Here is a 6051-nt window from a genome sequence, read left to right on the forward strand (position 1 = left end):
GGCCCCGGCGAGGCTGTGGAGCGGCTCTGCCCAGCGCTGAGCTCCTGGACTCCTTCCTTGATGCATATGTCTGTTCAAGTCTCTTTTTTGCAACTAAGTACATCCTCCAGGACTCACCTTCCTCTGAAGGAGGGCTTCCAGCGTTGGGAGAGAAACGGGAACATCTTAACTGCGTTTCTAAATCATGGGGAGAGGATGGGAAATGCCACCGGGAGGAGAAGAGGAGAAAGAGAAAGCCAAGGGAAGTAGGTTATGATCAGGACCCGGTGAAAGTGTGACACGTGGCAGAGGTGTGCAGCGGCTGCGCCTCAGCCCCGTGGCTCGGGCTTGGCTGCCATCGGGCTCGCCCAGGACTCAGAGCCTGCACCCAGCCCGCCCCGGGTTCCCTGACACAGTGGGTCCGAGTGTCAGCCAGATGCAGGGCTCTTTAAAGGCTCCTGAGGGGAAGCTAATGTGCGTGGGGTTGAGAACACCCCCTCATAGTCGTCAGTGCCCCTGCAGGAGGGCCGCAGTGTCGGGGCCTGCAGCTGCGGGGAAGGTGCCTCTGTGGGGACGTCTGCCGTCTGGTGGTCACCAGAGATGGTGGCGGCTCCCTGGAGAGCCCGTGCAGCTTCAGAACAGCAGGTCTGACTTCGGCCTCAAGTTAGGTGATAGCAGTTTGCTTTACGGGACAACACAAATCCCTTAATCCAAGCAAGGTGTTGTTTATAGTACGTCTGCCTGCTAAGTGAGCTCCTTCCCAGGTGGAAGGGAGGGTAGAGGGTTGGAAGATCGCAGGACGGGAGGGAGGGAAGGCAAGTGGGACCAGAAGGAAGACAGTAAGAGCAGGCAAGTTTTGCAAAGGAACCGGGGTCAGAAACGTAACAACTGTCAAGAACAGTGAAGCTGCAGAAACTTGCACATAAAGGCCAGCCGGCCCTCCCCAAAGCATCAGCCTTTCAAACAGTGATGGGTTCGGATGGCAAGGGGGGCTTTGGAGAGTTCCAGTCCGCTTCAGAAAGATCATCCTGAGGATAGGGAGGAATTCAGATGGTAGTGCTTCATTTATTTAGTGTTTTAGAATATTTAAAGCACAATCTTCTTAAGGCCACTGCTGTCCCTGATTTTAAAAGATGCTCCGCTGACATCTTCACAGTCCGGGGAAGCAGCTTGTCCTGTGACACGGGGGTTTGTCCATCACACGCTTTCTCCATGGAGAGTAAAAACCACCACCCAGTGCAACCCCAGACGGCCAGGCCCGGGGGCTGCCGATCCCACCGGACGGCACCCAGACGCTCGACCGCGAGGGAGACGGGCTCCAGCTGCACGCCAGCCCGCGACGGCCCGCTGCTCCTCCGTCTCCTGTCTGGTTCCTGCCGCCATAGATTAGTTGGCGTTTCTCGAGTTCTATATAGATGGACTCATACAGTGGTAGTCTGCTCCAGCGATGACGTCAGCCCTGAGCCGGGCCGGAAACCGCATGCGCTTTACCCCGCCCTTTCACAGGGCGGAGCTAGTCTGCCATCTTACGCCTTAGCTACGCCCACCGCGCCGCCATCTTGCGACGCTTGGGGCCTCCCGCTTCCGCCTCCCCCTTCGGCGAGCTCCCCTCGGAGCCGCTGCCGGCAGCTGCCGCCGCTCCTCCCACCCTGCCGACTAACAACCCCTGGCTGCCTTCTACACCTCAAGGCAACCCTTGGGGCAACGCTGCCCCTACCCCCACTCCCGTGCCAGGCCCTCTGCAAGCGCGTCCTCCTTTCTCTCGCGCTTTTCGCTGCTTTCCCCTTAACCTTGCCCCCACACCGCAGAAACCGTACGACTGGTATCCCATTGACTCAGACACTATCAAGCAGCTTCGCAGGGCCGTCAAGGAGGACGGGTTGGGTAGCCCATACGCTTCCCAATTACTGCAGGATATCGCCATGGACTTTTGCCTCCCCCAAGACTGGGCCTCGCTTGCCCGTACCATCCTTAACCCCGGCCAGTTCGTTGATTGGCATGCCCACTTCCAGGCAGAAGCAGCTAGGCAGAGCGAGCAAGATGCAGCCACTGGAGCCAATCATAACCCCAAAGCCTACTTGGGCACGGGCGGTAGCGCCCTCCACAGCCCCCCGGGCCTGAGAAAGTGGAGCCGGATGCAGGCCCCATTTCCTCACCCAAAATATCTTGCCCCATGTTGGGCACCAGGAAGCTTGCCAGAGAAAACCGCCCCCCTTATCTTGCCCGCCACCCCCATTGCCAGAGCAACTCCTGCCACCGCCAGTGCGCATGCACCGTTGCCAGAGCAACTCCCGCCCCTTTTTCAAACAACCCCCGCCCTCTATGCCAGCCTATATAAACTTGTACTCTCCCCTAATAAAGGCTCTTGGTTTTACCCTCCTGAAAAAAAAGCGTCCCGCCTGTTTCCTCTCACCGCCCTCCACACCTTGCACGCCACCGCCGGGGACCTGGCCAAGTCCCCCGCCTCGCCCTCGCCTCCGGGAAAGAGCCCCCCCCGCCGGTACCCTCCGAGCAACGCCGAGAGCCGAGGGTTCAGCAACCAGCCACCCCCCGACGCAGTAGACGCGACCGCAGTAGTCGTTTTTGGGGGGGCTGAGGGTTGGCTTCTTTCACTCGGCACAATTATTTTAAGATTTATCCATGTCATTGTGTGTTTCAACGGTTTGTTCCTCTGTACTGAGGAGCGGGCCATCGTCCAGACACGTCATGTTTGTTGATCCAGTCACCGGTTTGTGGGCATTTTGACCGTTTCCAGCATTTGGCTATTAAGTTACTACAAAGATTGTGTACACGTCTCGGTGTGGACACGTGATTTCTTTCTCTTTGGTGAATACTTAGTGGAATGGCTGGGTTCTCTTCAAAAAAAAATATTTTTTTTTTATCAGAGGAGTTGTAAGTTTTCAGAAAAAGGGTTCTCCTACTTTTTAACTTTTTAAGAAATAACCTGCTTTCCAAAGTCAGCTTGCCGTTCTCCCGCCAGCAGTGATTGCCGGGCCCGGCACTCCATGTCCCGGCCACGCTTCCCCCAGCCAGTCCTTTTCATTTTAGTCCTTCTAGTGCGCATCTGATTAATGATTTTGAGCATCTTTTCTTGTGCTTATTTGCTGTTCAATAACTTTCATGGATGAAATGTCTGCTAAAAGACATGTGTTTTTAATGCAGTGTAACTTATTTTAAAAAAGAGTTGCTACAAATTAAGTGTTATATAAGTTCATGAAATAAAGTTCTACCAGATATGTATAAATGATATATCTGAATACTTCACACGCTTTCAGAGCTGACCTGCCCGACTGGTAAGAGCTCTCCACCCAGTGCAGGCAGGAAGACGTCCTCCTTTTTAGTAGGAAGCTGGGTAAGCAGTCGGAATCAGGTTACTTTCCCTTCTGAGGTAGAGAGAGTGTCTAAACAGCCAGTACGTTTGTATGTGTGCTTCATCTTGTTCAGACAGAATCAGAAGTGTGAGGTGCTCAGGGGACTGGGAACAGGAAACACAAACTAGTCTCAAGACGCCCCTGTGGCTGCTTGGGTGTCATTTTGACCATTTAAAATCGCATCGGTGTTGGTGAGAAGCAGGAAAACACATACGCTTATGTGCTATTTTGAGGTCTATACATTTTGTAACCTTGGGGGGACAATTTCTTAGCACCTTGTGCCAGTTTGAATGTATTGTGTGAGAAACAAGCACTATTCCTAAAAAGGAATAAACGCTCACCCAATTGTGGAGAAGAAAAGAATTTATTCACGGTCTTGCAAGAACGGGCCCAACCAAAATGTGGGGGTTGGCGCGCAGAACAATAGACCCAGCAGTATTTATTCCCTAGGCCTAACCGCAAGTCCCTCCCCCGTTTCTCCATTGGCTGATACTCCAGAGGTTACATTCTATTTGACAAGCCTAACTAGCCCGCGCAAATTTGAAACATGCAGCCTGCCCAAATTGGAAACATTTGGAAAAAAAAAGTCTCCTGTGCAAAGTCCGAACAGTTGAAACAAGTCTTCACCCCTCTTTCCTTTGTTCTTGAACTGCAGAGCCAGTCTGAGCTAGTTTGGTAACAACTTATGAAGCTGTTTAAGGAACATCTACCCCCCCCCCCACCAGTCTCCACCTTGCAAAGACAGTGGGAGGATAAACAGGAGGACCGGCCACTGATTATAGCTTGGCTTGTTGACCCTCTGCCATTCCCCTGAGCTGCCCCCACCCTGTGTGAAAGCTAAATTTAATCTAATTCTCACAATTGTGTACCCCAAATGCCATTATCTTTGGATGTAGTCTTGTGGGGCAGACGTTTTGGTGCTGATTAGATTTGCTTGGAATGTGCCCCACCCAGCTGTGGGTGATGACTCTGATGAGATATTCCCATGGAGGCATGGCCCCACCCATTCAGGGTAGGCCTTGATCAGTGGAACCACATAAATGAGCTGACTCAAAGAGAAGGAACTCAGTGCAGCTGTGAGCGACGTTTTGAAGAGGAGCAAGCTTGCTAGAGAGGAACGTCCTGGGAGAAAGCCATTTTGAAACCAGAACTTCGGAGCAGACGCCAGCCACGTGCCTTCCCAGCTAACAGAGGTTTTCTGGACGCTATTTGCCATCCTCCAGTGAAGGTACCTGATTACTGATGTGTTACCTTGGACACTTTATGGCCTTAAGACTGTAACTGTGTAGCCAAATAAACCCCCTTTTTATAAAAGCCAATCCGTCTCTGGTGTTTTGCATTCCGCAGCATTAGCAAACTAGAATATACCTCTCAAAATATAAAAGGCACGTATCGTTCATCCAGCCTGGCTCTATCCTACAAACAGCCCTATGGCAAATATAATGGAGACTGAAAAAAGGATGGGCGATGAATAGATATATACATATATATACATGTTGTCATGGAAAAAAAATATCCAGAACACATTCAGCGAAAAGAGTAAGCTAGGTGTCGTATGAAAACTGCTTTATGATTTTTAAATTAGGTGTGTGTACAGAGTGGAGTCAGACCTTGGGAAGGAGTTAGGTTCCAAAGTCATCAGGAAAAGCAGTAATTTACTCGCCAAAGCCGTCCTTGGAAATCCCTCCCTCCACCGCCAAGGAGCGCACAGACGTGTGCATAAACCTCCCACTTAAGGCCGCGTCCGTGTTCCGTGCGTTCTGGTTTTCTTCTCTCCTCTGTGAGAGGAAGAGGCAATTTGGGGAAGAGGCAGGCGCGTGGCCCGGCCCCGCCGTGGGGTCCTCAGCGCCCAGGGCTTCTCTCGGGAGACGTGCACCCCTGGACTGCTGACAGCGGCCCCCTCCGTGGGAAGGGTCGGTGGTCAGAGGGGAGGGAGGGTGCTGCCCGCGTACCCCGCTGCCCACCGCCCTCCTGTCCCTCCCCGACGTGCGCAGGACCTGCTCCTGGCCGCGGCCTACACGTCCGATGCCCAGTACAACAGGAACGTCCCGTTCGAGATTTCACCGCAGGCTGTCAGGTGATTAAACACAGACCCACCTGTCCTCTTAGCGCCGTCTGAGGTGAGGAGAAGCCTTTGTCCTTCCTGTGGCCTTTTAACACGATCCACAACTTGTTTCTGTGTGCACGTGTGTGGGAACGAGCTTGTTCTCTACCACCCGAGGGGCTGAACTGAGACCAAGGATTTGGCTCAGGATCAGGAGAAAACATCCCTCATCTCCAAGGCTGAGCGTCGTGCCTCCAGAAGCAAGTTTGGGGGATGCTCCTGCTCTAGGAAGAGCATGGCATGAACACCAGTTGCCTTCTGGTCCCCCATCTTAAGACGAGCTGACAGACTCTGCAAACGGGTTGGGCGGCCACGCTGCATGGCAAGAGGACCCTCCCCGAGGCCGATGCTGTGCCCATCACCGTCTCGCTCCTGAGAAGTGTCCTCTTTCATTGCCCCACGAGGAGGCCCTGATGCTAGCTCATGGCCATCCAGACCCGGTGCTTGGAAATGGGATAATAGTCGTGATTTTCTTGTTGTTGAAAGAGTGTTTTAGAGCATGAGATTGAGTTAGTGACGGCCCCTGCTTCCTAGAAGTTCGAGGAAATATGACCACAGCCAGAACTTCTTTATTTTACTCAGCATTTGTCTTATAAA

Source organism: Choloepus didactylus, chromosome 17 (assembly GCF_015220235.1).
Source record: "Choloepus didactylus isolate mChoDid1 chromosome 17, mChoDid1.pri, whole genome shotgun sequence".
Taxonomy (NCBI): Eukaryota; Metazoa; Chordata; class Mammalia; order Pilosa; family Megalonychidae; genus Choloepus; species Choloepus didactylus.